A 14,171-nucleotide genomic window follows, 5' to 3' on the forward strand; every position below is an offset into this window, starting at 1 on the left:
GAACTTGAGCCCACTTTGTTAGCTTCTCTCAGCGTCTAAAGACCAAAGAGATCGAGTGTCTGAGTAGGGAAGTTTCAAAAGTAATCGCTTCATGTGTCCCACAAGAGGGACAGCTTCTGGTCACTAAAGGAGCACTGTGGGGAAACCTTGGTTCCGAGAGCTGACATCAAAGGGATCCCGTTCCTTAGGAAATTCTTCATGGTATGAGGGTGGAGAAAGCACAAGCTGCCCTTGGCCTGAGGTCCGTGCTTCTGTGGAGCTACAAGTCAGAGGGAGACGCCGCTACAAAAACTCCGTGGAGAAGCCTCTGAAATGACAAATCTTTTACCTCGGCCATTAGGCTCAGGGGCAAACGTGTGGACGTAACTTGTGTTCCCCGTGGGACGACCTCCTACAGAGTGACATTGCCGTACTTTGCAGAGGTGGGCCACTAGCACATGGCCAAGTGCCTCTGAAAGCGTTTGCACCGTGTGGGCTTCAGAGCCAAGCCCTTAGCGCACGTTATTTGAGCCCCTGTGCAAGCCGGGTCCCACAGTTCTCGCCTAGATGACACTATGTTCTCGAACCAAGGAGTGTGTGGTTCCTTCGGGGAAAGCCACATGGTATACCCATGCGTCCGCCCGGCCAACCTCAGTCATGAGCATTTCCGAGCAGGGGAGCAACTCGTCTCCCTTACCAGGGGAAAGGCCGCCTTTGCAGTGGGCTTGAGGCCACAGTGGCAAGAAGTGTTTGCAGTGTTCCCTCCTGTGGTCGGAAGTGATCTGCGTGAACACAGGTCACCTCAAGCCTCACTCCAAGGACTTTCCGCAGTCAAGGAACAAACACCAATCCAGGATTTCTTTCTCGCACACAGCAATACACAGACCCCGGAATTCCATGCAGGAGCAGCACCCTGCAACTTGTTTTGGGAAGCCTTTCTCGTCCCGTCCACCTGAGCACCCTTTGCTACACTGCAATTCCAAGAAGCATGTAAAACGATACGTTTTCACTCACAGCGCTCTTCACCGCGGGTGCCACTGCCCTGGTTATAACCTCCAGTGCTGAAGGAACCCTCTTGGGCGAAACGCTCGCAGACCCATCCGTCTCCACTGGGCTTGGTATCGGAAGTCTGCAGGGTTTCTTTGTGATGTGCGTCCACCTGTTTTCTCCTGCTAGCCTCTGTATGAGGCTCTATGCTAGCAAAGTGTTTTCAGGGTGCCGATGCACCACAGTGCCAGACAGTATCTGGCACCAAAGACACTATGTGCTGGCCCGACCTCGCTACCGTTCCCAATACACTGAAGGACCACTGCATAGGAAATGTTCTTCATCTAGCCTGTCAGGTACACATCCCCTTTACCCTGGGAGAAACTCCCTTCCTGTGCAGTCTGCAGGGCTGTCATTCCATAGCACCTTGAGAAACACGGAGCGAAGCACTGTTTGTTTGCACGCACTTGTGCTTGGCGTGTTGAGAAAAGGTGCGCAAACCTTTCAGAACCCGCTTGGAGCTAGCTGGATGAGAACTGGCCAATCCCGAAAGAATTGTGGGGTACCACATTGTTTTCCTCCAGCTCGTCAGTTGCAGGTGCACATGCCGTCTGGGACGAGCCTGCTCGTGCCTCCGGCCAAGGCTTCTTTTATTCCATTTCGAATATGGAACACAGACCTCATGGCAGCATTAAGGCACCTCTGCGAAATTGCTCTTTCCAGGTCTCCGAGATAAGTGGCTCCTTGTCTTGACCTCATGGCCAAACTCCAAATCCAGCAAGGGCTAAGTGTGTAACCTACTTTTCACACAGCTGGAAGGGCACATACCCATGTCCAATAAGGGGGACACATTTGCCAGGCCATCAGTAAGGTTTTGCTGAGCACGTGGCTTCTCACACACTGCCAGGCGCAGGGGCACATGTCCGTTACCGCTACATGCGGTTCGGTGATGTAGTAGAAACCACCCAGTGCATGACAGTTTCAGTATGGGAGCACTCCAGGGATTTCTATCAGCATGCATCACGTTTCTATCCTATAGCCCATAACGGACTTCTGCACTCCTTCTGGGACCAACATGTTTCATCATGACCTCTGTGGAGAGGCATGAGCCTCTTATCGCCCGTGGGACTTGGCCCACTTGGTTAGCTTCACTCAGCTTCCAAAGACCAAATAGATAGAGTGTCTGTGTTTGGAAGGTTCAAAAGAAACCGCCTCATGTGTCCCACATGAGGGATAGCTTCTGGTTACTAAAGGAGCACTCTCAGGAGACCTTGGCTCCGAGAGCTGATATCAAAGGGATCCCGTTCCTTAAGAGATTGTTCATGGTATGAGGGTGGAGACACCACAATCTGCCCTGGGCCTGAGGGCCAAGCTTGTGTGGAGCTTGTGTGGCGCTTCAAGTCAAAGGCAGGCACCTCTCCAAAAATTCGGTGGAGAATCCCCTGAAATGACCCAGCTTTTGCCTCTGCCACTAGGCTCAGGGGCGAAAGTGTGAACGAAATTTGTGTCCCCAGTGGGACGAACCCTTACAGAGTGAAATTGCCATGCTTTGCAGAGGTGGGCAACCAGCACGTGGCCAAGCGTCCCTAAAAGACTTGCACCGTGTGGGCTTCAGAACCGAGCCCTTAACGCAACTCATGGGAGCCCCCGAGCAAACCGGGTACCACAGCTCTCGCATAGATGACACTATGTTCTCGAACCTGGGACTATGTGTTTCCTGCAGGGAAAGCAACATGGTATACCCGTGCTTAAGTCCAGCCCACCTCGTCATGAGCTTTTCTGAGCTGGGTGGCAACTCGTTTCCCATGCCTCGGCAAAGGCCTCCTTTGCAATGGACTTGCGGCCACTGTGCCAAGAAGTGTTTGCGATGTTCCCTCCTGTGATCGGAACCGGTTTGTGGGAACACCGGCCACCTCAAGCCTCACTCGATAAGGGCTTCCCACACTCAAGGGACAAACAGGAACCCGGGATTTCTTTCTTGCACACAGCAATGAACAAATCCCCGAATTCCATGTAGCAGTAGCACCCTTCTACTTGTTGTGGGAAAGCTTCCCCGTCCCGTCCACCTGAGCACCCTTTGCCACATCCACTTCCACGAATCATGTACCAATGATACGCTTCTCACTCACAGCAGTCTTCACCGCAGGCGTCCCTGCACTTGGAATGACCGCTGGTGTTGAAGGAACTCTCTTGGGCGAAACGCTTGCAGACCCGTCCGTCTCCACAGGGCTGGTACTGGAAATCTGAACATCTTCCTTGTGATGTGCGTCAACCTGCTTGCTACTGCTGTTCTTTTTATATGACTCTACGTTAGCCAAGCGTTTTAAGGGATCCGGTGCACCACAGTGCCAGATGATGTCTGGGAACAAAGACACTAGTTGCTCTACCGACCTGGGTCTTGTTCCCAGTACACTGAATGACAACTGCATAGGAAATTCCCTTCATCTAGCCTGTCAGTTACACATCTCATTTCCCCTGTTAGAAACTCCCTTCCTCTGCAGTCTGAAAGGCTGTCGTTCCAAATCACCTTGAGAAACACAGAGCGTAGCACGGTGAGAACGAGATCGCGGTTGGTGGGTTGAGAAAAGGGGCGCAAACCTTTCAGAACCTGCTTGGAAGAAGCTGGATGAGAGCTAGCCTTCCCCAAAGAATTGTGGGTATCACATTGCTCTCCTCTAGCTCGGCAGTTGCACGTGCACACCCCGTGTGGGGCCAGCCTGGCCGTGCTTTCCGCCCATGGCTTCCGTACTCCATTTCGAATACGGAACACAGAGATCGGGGCAGCATGAAGGCAGCTCTGCGAAAGTGCTATTTCCACGTCTCCAAAATAATTGGCTCCTTGTCTTGAACTCCGTGGCAAAACTCCAAATCCAGAAAGGGCAAGGGGCGTAACACAACTTTCACCTAGCTAGACGGGCACATAACCATTTCCCATCAGGGCCATATATTTACCAGGCCATCAGTAAGGTTTTGCCAGACACGTGGCTTCACACACCCTGCCAGACGCAGGGCCACATGCCCGTTACCGATACGTGCGGTTCGGTTATGTAGATGAAACCACCCGGTGGATGACACATTCAGTATGGGACCACTGCAGGCATTTTTATTAGCGTGCACCACGTTTCTATCCTCTAGCCCATAACGGACTTCTGCATTCCTTCTCGGAGCAACACGTTCCTACATGCCCTCTGTGGAGAGGCATGAGCCTCGTTTCGCCCGTGGAACTTGAGCCCACTTTGTTAGCTTCTCTCAGCGTCTAAAGACCAAAGAGATCGAGTGTCTGAGTAGGGAAGTTTCAAAAGTAATCGCTTCATGTGTCCCACAAGAGGGACAGCTTCTGGTCACTAAAGGAGCACTGTGGGGAAACCTTGGTTCCGAGAGCTGACATCAAAGGGATCCCGTTCCTTAGGAAATTCTTCATGGTATGAGGGTGGAGAAAGCACAAGCTGCCCTTGGCCTGAGGTCCGTGCTTCTGTGGAGCTACAAGTCAGAGGGAGACGCCGCTACAAAAACTCCGTGGAGAAGCCTCTGAAATGACAAATCTTTTACCTCGGCCATTAGGCTCAGGGGCAAACGTGTGGACGTAACTTGTGTTCCCCGTGGGACGACCTCCTACAGAGTGACATTGCCGTACTTTGCAGAGGTGGGCCACTAGCACATGGCCAAGTGCCTCTGAAAGCGTTTGCACCGTGTGGGCTTCAGAGCCAAGCCCTTAGCGCACGTTATTTGAGCCCCTGTGCAAGCCGGGTCCCACAGTTCTCGCCTAGATGACACTATGTTCTCGAACCAAGGAGTGTGTGGTTCCTTCGGGGAAAGCCACATGGTATACCCATGCGTCCGCCCGGCCAACCTCAGTCATGAGCATTTCCGAGCAGGGGAGCAACTCGTCTCCCTTACCAGGGGAAAGGCCGCCTTTGCAGTGGGCTTGAGGCCACAGTGGCAAGAAGTGTTTGCAGTGTTCCCTCCTGTGGTCGGAAGTGATCTGCGTGAACACAGGTCACCTCAAGCCTCACTCCAAGGACTTTCCGCAGTCAAGGAACAAACACCAATCCAGGATTTCTTTCTCGCACACAGCAATACACAGACCCCGGAATTCCATGCAGGAGCAGCACCCTGCAACTTGTTTTGGGAAGCCTTTCTCGTCCCGTCCACCTGAGCACCCTTTGCTACACTGCAATTCCAAGAAGCATGTAAAACGATACGTTTTCACTCACAGCGCTCTTCACCGCGGGTGCCACTGCCCTGGTTATAACCTCCAGTGCTGAAGGAACCCTCTTGGGCGAAACGCTCGCAGACCCATCCGTCTCCACTGGGCTTGGTATCGGAAGTCTGCAGGGTTTCTTTGTGATGTGCGTCCACCTGTTTTCTCCTGCTAGCCTCTGTATGAGGCTCTATGCTAGCAAAGTGTTTTCAGGGTGCCGATGCAGCACAGTGCCAGACAGTATCTGGGACCAAAGACACTATGTGCTGGCCCGACCTCGCTACCGTTCCCAATACACTGAAGGACCACTGCATAGGAAATGTTCTTCATCTAGCCTGTCAGGTACACATCCCCTTTACCCTGGGAGAAACTCCCTTCCTGTGCAGTCTGCAGGGCTGTCATTCCATAGCACCTTGAGAAACACGGAGCGAAGCACTGTTTGTTTGCACACACTTGTGCTTGGCGTGTTGAGAAAAGGTGCGCAAACCTTTCAGAACCCGCTTGGAACTAGCTGGATGAGAACTGGCCAATCCCGAAAGAATTGTGGGGTACCACATTGTTTTCCTCCAGCTCGTCAGTTGCAGGTGCACATGCCGTCTGAGACGAGCCTGCTCGTGCCTCCGGCCAAGGCTTCTTTTATTCCATTTCGAATATGGAACACAGACCTCATGGCAGCATTAAGGCACCTCTGCGAAATTGCTCTTTCCAGGTCTCCGAGATAAGTGGCTCCTTGTCTTGACCTCATGGCCAAACTCCAAATCCAGCAAGGGCTAAGTGTGTAACCTACTTTTCACACAGCTGGAAGGGCACATACCCATGTCCAATAAGGGGGACACATTTGCCAGGCCATCAGTAAGGTTTTGCTGAGCACGTGGCTTCTCACACACTGCCAGGCGCAGGGGCACATGTCCGTTACCGCTACATGCGGTTCGGTGATGTAGTAGAAACCACCCAGTGCATGACAGTTTCAGTATGGGAGCACTCCAGGGATTTCTATCAGCATGCATCACGTTTCTATCCTATAGCCCATAACGGACTTCTGCACTCCTTCTGGGACCAACATGTTTCATCATGACCTCTGTGGAGAGGCATGAGCCTCTTATCGCCCGTGGGACTTGGCCCACTTGGTTAGCTTCACTCAGCTTCCAAAGACCAAATAGATAGAGTGTCTGTGTTTGGAAGGTTCAAAAGAAACCGCCTCATGTGTCCCACATGAGGGATAGCTTCTGGTTACTAAAGGAGCACTCTCAGGAGACCTTGGCTCCGAGAGCTGATATCAAAGGGATCCCGTTCCTTAAGAGATTGTTCATGGTATGAGGGTGGAGACACCACAATCTGCCCTGGGCCTGAGGGCCAAGCTTGTGTGGAGCTTGTGTGGCGCTTCAAGTCAAAGGCAGGCACCTCTCCAAAAATTCGGTGGAGAATCCCCTGAAATGACCCAGCTTTTGCCTCTGCCACTAGGCTCAGGGGCGAAAGTGTGAACGAAATTTGTGTCCCCAGTGGGACGAACCCTTACAGAGTGAAATTGCCATGCTTTGCAGAGGTGGGCAACCAGCACGTGGCCAAGCGTCCCTAAAAGACTTGCACCGTGTGGGCTTCAGAACCGAGCCCTTAACGCAACTCATGGGAGCCCCCGAGCAAACCGGGTACCACAGCTCTCGCATAGATGACACTATGTTCTCGAACCTGGGACTATGTGTTTCCTGCAGGGAAAGCAACATGGTATACCCGTGCTTAAGTCCAGCCCACCTCGTCATGAGCTTTTCTGAGCTGGGTGGCAACTCGTTTCCCATGCCTCGGCAAAGGCCTCCTTTGCAATGGACTTGCGGCCACTGTGCCAAGAAGTGTTTGCGATGTTCCCTCCTGTGATCGGAACCGGTTTGTGGGAACACCGGCCACCTCAAGCCTCACTCGATAAGGGCTTCCCACACTCAAGGGACAAACAGGAACCCGGGATTTCTTTCTTGCACACAGCAATGAACAAATCCCCGAATTCCATGTAGCAGTAGCACCCTTCTACTTGTTGTGGGAAAGCTTCCCCGTCCCGTCCACCTGAGCACCCTTTGCCACATCCACTTCCACGAATCATGTACCAATGATACGCTTCTCACTCACAGCAGTCTTCACCGCAGGCGTCCCTGCACTTGGAATGACCGCTGGTGTTGAAGGAACTCTCTTGGGCGAAACGCTTGCAGACCCGTCCGTCTCCACAGGGCTGGTACTGGAAATCTGAACATCTTCCTTGTGATGTGCGTCAACCTGCTTGCTACTGCTGTTCTTTTTATATGACTCTACGTTAGCCAAGCGTTTTAAGGGATCCGGTGCACCACAGTGCCAGATGATGTCTGGGAACAAAGACACTAGTTGCTCTACCGACCTGGGTCTTGTTCCCAGTACACTGAATGACAACTGCATAGGAAATTCCCTTCATCTAGCCTGTCAGTTACACATCTCATTTCCCCTGTTAGAAACTCCCTTCCTCTGCAGTCTGAAAGGCTGTCGTTCCAAATCACCTTGAGAAACACAGAGCGTAGCACGGTGAGAACGAGATCGCGGTTGGTGGGTTGAGAAAAGGGGCGCAAACCTTTCAGAACCTGCTTGGAAGAAGCTGGATGAGAGCTAGCCTTCCCCAAAGAATTGTGGGTATCACATTGCTCTCCTCTAGCTCGGCAGTTGCACGTGCACACCCCGTGTGGGGCCAGCCTGGCCGTGCTTTCCGCCCATGGCTTCCGTACTCCATTTCGAATACGGAACACAGAGATCGGGGCAGCATGAAGGCAGCTCTGCGAAAGTGCTATTTCCACGTCTCCAAAATAATTGGCTCCTTGTCTTGAACTCCGTGGCAAAACTCCAAATCCAGAAAGGGCAAGGGGCGTAACACAACTTTCACCTAGCTAGACGGGCACATAACCATTTCCCATCAGGGCCATATATTTACCAGGCCATCAGTAAGGTTTTGCCAGACACGTGGCTTCACACACCCTGCCAGACGCAGGGCCACATGCCCGTTACCGATACGTGCGGTTCGGTTATGTAGATGAAACCACCCGGTGGATGACACATTCAGTATGGGACCACTGCAGGCATTTTTATTAGCCTGCATCACGTTTCTATCCTCTAGCCCATAACGGACTTCTGCATTCCTTCTCGGAGCAACACGTTCCTACATGCCCTCTGTGGAGAGGCATGAGCCTCGTTTCGCCCGTGGAACTTGAGCCCACTTTGTTAGCTTCTCTCAGCGTCTAAAGACCAAAGAGATCGAGTGTCTGTGTAGGGAAGTTTCAAAAGTAATCGCTTCATGTGTCCCACAAGAGGGACAGCTTCTGGTCACTAAAGGAGCACTGTGGGGAAACCTTGGTTCCGAGAGCTGACATCAAAGGGATCCCGTTCCTTAGGAAATTCTTCATGGTATGAGGGTGGAGAAAGCACAAGCTGCCCTTGGCCTGAGGTCCGTGCTTCTGTGGAGCTACAAGTCAGAGGGAGACGCCGCTATAAAAACTCCGTGGAGAAGCCTCTGAAATGACAAATCTTTTACCTCGGCCATTAGGCTCAGGGGCAAACGTGTGGACGTAACTTGTGTTCCCCGTGGGACGACCTCCTACAGAGTGACATTGCCGTACTTTGCAGAGGTGGGCCACTAGCACATGGCCAAGTGCCTCTGAAAGCGTTTGCACCGTGTGGGCTTCAGAGCCAAGCCCTTAGCGCACGTTATTTGAGCCCCTGTGCAAGCCGGGTCCCACAGTTCTCGCCTAGATGACACTATGTTCTCGAACCAAGGAGTGTGTGGTTCCTTCGGGGAAAGCCACATGGTATACCCATGCGTCCGCCCGGCCAACCTCAGTCATGAGCATTTCCGAGCAGGGGAGCAACTCGTCTCCCTTACCAGGGGAAAGGCCGCCTTTGCAGTGGGCTTGAGGCCACAGTGGCAAGAAGTGTTTGCAGTGTTCCCTCCTGTGGTCGGAAGTGATCTGCGTGAACACAGGTCACCTCAAGCCTCACTCCAAGGACTTTCCGCAGTCAAGGAACAAACACCAATCCAGGATTTCTTTCTCGCACACAGCAATACACAGACCCCGGAATTCCATGCAGGAGCAGCACCCTGCAACTTGTTTTGGGAAGCCTTTCTCGTCCCGTCCACCTGAGCACCCTTTGCTACACTGCAATTCCAAGAAGCATGTAAAACGATACGTTTTCACTCACAGCGCTCTTCACCGCGGGTGCCACTGCCCTGGTTATAACCTCCAGTGCTGAAGGAACCCTCTTGGGCGAAACGCTCGCAGACCCATCCGTCTCCACTGGGCTTGGTATCGGAAGTCTGCAGGGTTTCTTTGTGATGTGCGTCCACCTGTTTTCTCCTGCTAGCCTCTGTATGAGGCTCTATGCTAGCAAAGTGTTTTCAGGGTGCCGATGCAGCACAGTGCCAGACAGTATCTGGGACCAAAGACACTATGTGCTGGCCCGACCTCGCTACCGTTCCCAATACACTGAAGGACCACTGCATAGGAAATGTTCTTCATCTAGCCTGTCAGGTACACATCCCCTTTACCCTGGGAGAAACTCCCTTCCTGTGCAGTCTGCAGGGCTGTCATTCCATAGCACCTTGAGAAACACGGAGCGAAGCACTGTTTGTTTGCACACACTTGTGCTTGGCGTGTTGAGAAAAGGTGCGCAAACCTTTCAGAACCCGCTTGGAACTAGCTGGATGAGAACTGGCCAATCCCGAAAGAATTGTGGGGTACCACATTGTTTTCCTCCAGCTCGTCAGTTGCAGGTGCACATGCCGTCTGGGACGAGCCTGCTCGTGCCTCCGGCCAAGGCTTCTTTTATTCCATTTCGAATATGGAACACAGACCTCATGGCAGCATTAAGGCACCTCTGCGAAATTGCTCTTTCCAGGTCTCCGAGATAAGTGGCTCCTTGTCTTGACCTCATGGCCAAACTCCAAATCCAGCAAGGGCTAAGTGTGTAACCTACTTTTCACACAGCTGGAAGGGCACATACCCATGTCCAATAAGGGAGACACATTTGCCAGGCCATCAGTAAGGTTTTGCTGAGCACGTGGCTTCTCACACACTGCCAGGCGCAGGGGCACATGTCCGTTACCGCTACATGCGGTTCGGTGATGTAGTAGAAACCACCCAGTGCATGACAGTTTCAGTATGGGAGCACTCCAGGGATTTCTATCAGCATGCATCACGTTTCTATCCTATAGCCCATAACGGACTTCTGCACTCCTTCTGGGACCAACATGTTTCATCATGACCTCTGTGGAGAGGCATGAGCCTCTTATCGCCCGTGGGACTTGGCCCACTTGGTTAGCTTCACTCAGCTTCCAAAGACCAAATAGATAGAGTGTCTGTGTTTGGAAGGTTCAAAAGAAACCGCCTCATGTGTCCCACATGAGGGATAGCTTCTGGTTACTAAAGGAGCACTCTCAGGAGACCTTGGCTCCGAGAGCTGATATCAAAGGGATCCCGTTCCTTAAGAGATTGTTCATGGTATGAGGGTGGAGACACCACAATCTGCCCTGGGCCTGAGGGCCAAGCTTGTGTGGAGCTTGTGTGGCGCTTCAAGTCAAAGGCAGGCACCTCTCCAAAAATTCGGTGGAGAATCCCCTGAAATGACCCAGCTTTTGCCTCTGCCACTAGGCTCAGGGGCGAAAGTGTGAACGAAATTTGTGTCCCCAGTGGGACGAACCCTTACAGAGTGAAATTGCCATGCTTTGCAGAGGTGGGCAACCAGCACGTGGCCAAGCGTCCCTAAAAGACTTGCACCGTGTGGGCTTCAGAACCGAGCCCTTAACGCAACTCATGGGAGCCCCCGAGCAAACCGGGTACCACAGCTCTCGCATAGATGACACTATGTTCTCGAACCTGGGACTATGTGTTTCCTGCAGGGAAAGCAACATGGTATACCCGTGCTTAAGTCCAGCCCACCTCGTCATGAGCTTTTCTGAGCTGGGTGGCAACTCGTTTCCCATGCCTCGGCAAAGGCCTCCTTTGCAATGGACTTGCGGCCACTGTGCCAAGAAGTGTTTGCGATGTTCCCTCCTGTGATCGGAACCGGTTTGTGGGAACACCGGCCACCTCAAGCCTCACTCGATAAGGGCTTCCCACACTCAAGGGACAAACAGGAACCCGGGATTTCTTTCTTGCACACAGCAATGAACAAATCCCCGAATTCCATGTAGCAGTAGCACCCTTCTACTTGTTGTGGGAAAGCTTCCCCGTCCCGTCCACCTGAGCACCCTTTGCCACATCCACTTCCACGAATCATGTACCAATGATACGCTTCTCACTCACAGCAGTCTTCACCGCAGGCGTCCCTGCACTTGGAATGACCGCTGGTGTTGAAGGAACTCTCTTGGGCGAAACGCTTGCAGACCCGTCCGTCTCCACAGGGCTGGTACTGGAAATCTGAACATCTTCCTTGTGATGTGCGTCAACCTGCTTGCTACTGCTGTTCTTTTTATATGACTCTACGTTAGCCAAGCGTTTTAAGGGATCCGGTGCACCACAGTGCCAGATGATGTCTGGGAACAAAGACACTAGTTGCTCTACCGACCTGGGTCTTGTTCCCAGTACACTGAATGACAACTGCATAGGAAATTCCCTTCATCTAGCCTGTCAGTTACACATCTCATTTCCCCTGTTAGAAACTCCCTTCCTCTGCAGTCTGAAAGGCTGTCATTCCAAATCACCTTGAGAAACACAGAGCGTAGCACGGTGAGAACGAGATCGCGGTTGGTGGGTTGAGAAAAGGGGCGCAAACCTTTCAGAACCTGCTTGGAAGAAGCTGGATGAGAGCTAGCCTTCCCCAAAGAATTGTGGGTATCACATTGCTCTCCTCTAGCTCGGCAGTTGCACGTGCACACCCCGTGTGGGGCCAGCCTGGCCGTGCTTTCCGCCCATGGCTTCCGTACTCCATTTCGAATACGGAACACAGAGATCGGGGCAGCATGAAGGCAGCTCTGCGAAAGTGCTATTTCCACGTCTCCAAAATAATTGGCTCCTTGTCTTGAACTCCGTGGCAAAACTCCAAATCCAGAAAGGGCAAGGGGCGTAACACAACTTTCACCTAGCTAGACGGGCACATAACCATTTCCCATCAGGGCCATATATTTACCAGGCCATCAGTAAGGTTTTGCCAGACACGTGGCTTCACACACCCTGCCAGACGCAGGGCCACATGCCCGTTACCGATACGTGCGGTTCGGTTATGTAGATGAAACCACCCGGTGGATGACACATTCAGTATGGGACCACTGCAGGCATTTTTATTAGCGTGCACCACGTTTCTATCCTCTAGCCCATAACGGACTTCTGCATTCCTTCTCGGAGCAACACGTTCCTACATGCCCTCTGTGGAGAGGCATGAGCCTCGTTTCGCCCGTGGAACTTGAGCCCACTTTGTTAGCTTCTCTCAGCGTCTAAAGACCAACGAGATCGAGTGTCTGTGTAGGGAAGTTTCAAAAGTAATCGCTTCATGTGTCCCACAAGAGGGACAGCTTCTGGTCGCTAAAGGAGCACTGTGGGGAAACCTTGGTTCCGAGAGCTGACATCAAAGGGATCCCGTTCCTTAGGAAATTCTTCATGGTATGAGGGTGGAGAAAGCACAAGCTGCCCTTGGCCTGAGGTCCGTGCTTCTGTGGAGCTACAAGTCAGAGGGAGACGCCGCTATAAAAACTCCGTGGAGAAGCCTCTGAAATGACAAATCTTTTACCTCGGCCATTAGGCTCAGGGGCAAACGTGTGGACGTAACTTGTGTTCCCCGTGGGACGACCTCCTACAGAGTGACATTGCCGTACTTTGCAGAGGTGGGCCACTAGCACATGGCCAAGTGCCTCTGAAAGCGTTTGCACCGTGTGGGCTTCAGAGCCAAGCCCTTAGCGCACGTTATTTGAGCCCCTGTGCAAGCCGGGTCCCACAGTTCTCGCCTAGATGACACTATGTTCTCGAACCAAGGAGTGTGTGGTTCCTTCGGGGAAAGCCACATGGTATACCCATGCGTCCGCCCGGCCAACCTCAGTCATGAGCATTTCCGAGCAGGGGAGCAACTCGTCTCCCTTACCAGGGGAAAGGCCGCCTTTGCAGTGGGCTTGAGGCCACAGTGGCAAGAAGTGTTTGCAGTGTTCCCTCCTGTGGTCGGAAGTGATCTGCGTGAACACAGGTCACCTCAAGCCTCACTCCAAGGACTTTCCGCAGTCAAGGAACAAACACCAATCCAGGATTTCTTTCTCGCACACAGCAATACACAGACCCCGGAATTCCATGCAGGAGCAGCACCCTGCAACTTGTTTTGGGAAGCCTTTCTCGTCCCGTCCACCTGAGCACCCTTTGCTACACTGCAATTCCAAGAAGCATGTAAAACGATACGTTTTCACTCACAGCGCTCTTCACCGCGGGTGCCACTGCCCTGGTTATAACCTCCAGTGCTGAAGGAACCCTCTTGGGCGAAACGCTCGCAGACCCATCCGTCTCCACTGGGCTTGGTATCGGAAGTCTGCAGGGTTTCTTTGTGATGTGCGTCCACCTGTTTTCTCCTGCTAGCCTCTGTATGAGGCTCTATGCTAGCAAAGTGTTTTCAGGGTGCCGATGCAGCACAGTGCCAGACAGTATCTGGGACCAAAGACACTATGTGCTGGCCCGACCTCGCTACCGTTCCCAATACACTGAAGGACCACTGCATAGGAAATGTTCTTCATCTAGCCTGTCAGGTACACATCCCCTTTACCCTGGGAGAAACTCCCTTCCTGTGCAGTCTGCAGGGCTGTCATTCCATAGCACCTTGAGAAACACGGAGCGAAGCACTGTTTGTTTGCACACACTTGTGCTTGGCGTGTTGAGAAAAGGTGCGCAAACCTTTCAGAACCCGCTTGGAACTAGCTGGATGAGAACTGGCCAATCCCGAAAGAATTGTGGGGTACCACATTGTTTTCCTCCAGCTCGTCAGTTGCAGGTGCACATGCCGTCTGGGACGAGCCTGCTCGTGCCTCCGGCCAAGG

Source organism: Eubalaena glacialis, chromosome X (genome assembly GCF_028564815.1).
Source record: "Eubalaena glacialis isolate mEubGla1 chromosome X, mEubGla1.1.hap2.+ XY, whole genome shotgun sequence".
Classification (NCBI taxonomy): Eukaryota; Metazoa; Chordata; class Mammalia; order Artiodactyla; family Balaenidae; genus Eubalaena; species Eubalaena glacialis.